Source organism: Mus pahari, chromosome 11 (assembly GCF_900095145.1).
Source record: "Mus pahari chromosome 11, PAHARI_EIJ_v1.1, whole genome shotgun sequence".
Classification (NCBI taxonomy): Eukaryota; Metazoa; Chordata; class Mammalia; order Rodentia; family Muridae; genus Mus; species Mus pahari.
The window spans coordinates 55,517,546-55,520,712 of record NC_034600.1 but is presented as its reverse complement, the minus strand read 5'-3'; positions in this window follow the sequence as shown (position 1 = coordinate 55,520,712).

Genomic DNA, 3,167 nt, shown 5'->3' with positions numbered 1-3,167 from the left:
CAGATATATATGGGAGGATACACAGACCATATCTACAGTACTAAATTTTCATGGCGAGCACCACTGAGATGGCTCCGCAGACAAAAATGGTTGCAACACAGACCAGTCAACCTGAGTTTTTCCCCTCAGAGCCCACATAAAGGTCGGAGAGAGAACTACTCCAAAAACTTGTCCTCTGACCTCTGCGTGTGTACCATGGCATAGAGCACATCTCCCCCCCCCCCACACACACACACAGGCAATAGTAGTAAAACAGTGTTTAACTTAAGATCTCACAGTGGTATGATGAGAGGCAAGCCTGTCTAAGAGTCTCATGGGGAATGATAATGACAAAAGGGTGGCACTCTACAGCAAGAGCTCCCAGGGCTGAGAGCTGCATCTTTTGTCTGAAACCAGAGGTAGACATTTGCAGGCTGAGAAAAGGCGACCGCTATCCTCAGCAGGTATGCTTACCGGCAGTTAATCTGAGACAAGATTTCACATGATTTAAGACACAATAAATAGACTAGTCCAGGAAAAGTGTTCAAAGCATGTCTTCATTTTGCGTATGAGCATTCGTCATCATGAAGAGTATCACTTAGAATGTGTTTTATGGAAGTTCTGAGCATCTGGCAGTTACATCTCTGACGGTGTTGTGTATAACATGGAAGATACTTGTCCTTCGGGGAAACTTACCCTTCAGCCTTTGAGATCCTGAGCTAGAGCAGGTTCAGATGCATACAGTGGAGACAAGCAAGAGCAATGGCTACACTGAGTAGAACCTGACATCTGTCCAGTGAGTCAGGACCCCACACTCCTTATGTCTAATTCTTCTGCCAGTCCCAGAGAGATTGCTTTTATCTGCATGGTCCTAGAGAGCTAACCAGCATGTCTCCCATTTCAGCCAGTAGAAAGTAGGGGAAAACATTAGGACATGTTCTGTATGGACTGAGTATTTTTGTTACTCCACATTCATATACAAGAACTCATCTCCTAATATGGCAATTTGGAGGTGGGGCTTCTGGAAGGTAGTTGGGTTTACATGAGGTAATGGCATAGGGTCCTCATGGTGGGATTAGTCCCCTTGTAAGAAGATATCAGGGCTATGCCACTCCTAGACACATACCCAAAGGGCTCTAAGTTTTTCCACAGATACTTGTGCATCAATGTTTGTTGCTGCACGTTCACAGGAGCTAAAGAACAAAACCAGTCTATCCACAAGCAAAGTATACTTTTTTTTTTTTAATGTGGTACAAACATGAGAGGTGACTCACTGAGTAAATGTGCTTGCCACTAAGCCTGATAAGTTGAGTTCAAGGCCCAGGTCCTACATGGTAGAATGAAAGACTGTGGACTGACTCCCATAGGACCGCCCTATGTGTACTTTGTGTGGTGGTGGGAATGCAGACACATTTCTCAGTGTCTGGTCCTCAGTCACCATTCTGAGAGCTCATCCTGTCGCCAGTTGTGTGCAGGCTGAGATCCTGCTTTGTCTTCCACTCAAGGACTGTAGTTCAATGGACAGATGTCCCCGTCTGCCTACACTCCTGAACATGACTGCTTCCCACTGCTCTGCTGCTCATCTGCTGTTTTTCCCCTGGATGAAGACACAGCAAAGAACTAGAAATGTTTACCTCCCCAGTGGAACACACAAGTCACCCTAAGGGTCATCCCTCAGGTTCAGATGACAGGGACTAAGTCACCATCTGATCTTGGGTTGACTCAGTTGAAGCTACTCCACTGGCCACTCAAACTACTTCCCCGTTGGCATAACTCCAACTCAGTTGGCTTGGGGTCAACCTCAATACATGGTTCCATCAATGGGAGGCATCCAAAGTGCTTCTGCTACAATTAGTCATGAGCTTATTCTCCTTGGTGTAAAATAGCCCTCATCATCTCCTTAAACCAGTGGTTCTCAACTTTCCAAATGCTGCAACCCTTTAATGCAAGTCCTCATGCTGTGGTGACCCCCCCCAACCATAAAAATATTTTTGTTGCTACTTCAAAACTGTAATTTTTCTACTGTTATGAATCAGAATGTGTTTTCCAGTCATCTTAGGTGACCCCTGTGAAAAAGGGTTCAACCCCTAAAGGGGTCTCAACCCACAGGTTCAGAACCACTGCCTTAAACCTTCCTACACTAGATAGCCAAGGGTTAGCGATATAAGTACATTTGACTGTATGCCTAATGTTTTATGGCCAGGTGGAGAAGAGGGATAGAAATTATATGAATTCAAATCCACATAAATCTCTGTGTCTGTCTGTTTTGTTTTTGTTTGTTTGGTTTTGTTTTGTTGAGACAGAGTCTTTCTATGTAGCCCTGGCTGTCCTGGAACTTCACTGAATCTTCAAACTACATTATGTGGAGGCTGACAAAGGAGTCACAAGCCAGCCTTTGAAGTTACAAATGCCTTTCAGCTTTGGAATAGTCAGTGCACAAGAAATACCCAACAAAAATAAACTCTCCCTTGGTGGTGTTGATAGTGGCAGTTAAGTTGTTGTTCTCTCTAGAACTTGGCAGCTTTATTTTCATTTGTTTTGATGGGAAAGGCAGAATGCCAGAGCCCTGTCTTAAATACTCATAGCAGTGCTCTCCGCCACAGCATTGTCTCTGTCGTGGACTTTCTAGCAGCAGCACGCCACCCACCTATGTAAATTCTGTTTTTACCTCAAACACCTGTGGGTCGGTTTGGGGGATGCTGGATCAGAAAACAGGGATGTTCCCTTTTTGTCCCAGTAAACTTGGCAGATGACCACAGGTAACAGTTGGCGAAATTGTGTAATCTTCCTCTTGGTGCCTGTTCTCCAAAGAGAACAGGTAAAAAAGATGATGAAAGAAACTGCAAAGAAGAATATAAAGCTACGCCTGCCTTTGAGTTATAGAAGACGCCCAGAGCTGAGGGTTCGATGTAGTGTGTGATGAGTAAACCTTATGTATTCTCTTCTGGGGCTATTGTCATGGAACTGCCCACCTCAACACACACATGCACGCACACACGTTCAAACCTTGGCTATAATATTTAAATATCTTACAGAAATGTCTTACTAAGGTACAATTCAAGGTAGGTGAGGCTCTGGTCTACATAGTCTAGGACAGCCCACACTATATGTGTGAGACCCTGTCTCAATTTTTTTTTTTGCTCTGATTTTATCATCTTGATATTTTAAATAGCATGAATAAACATACC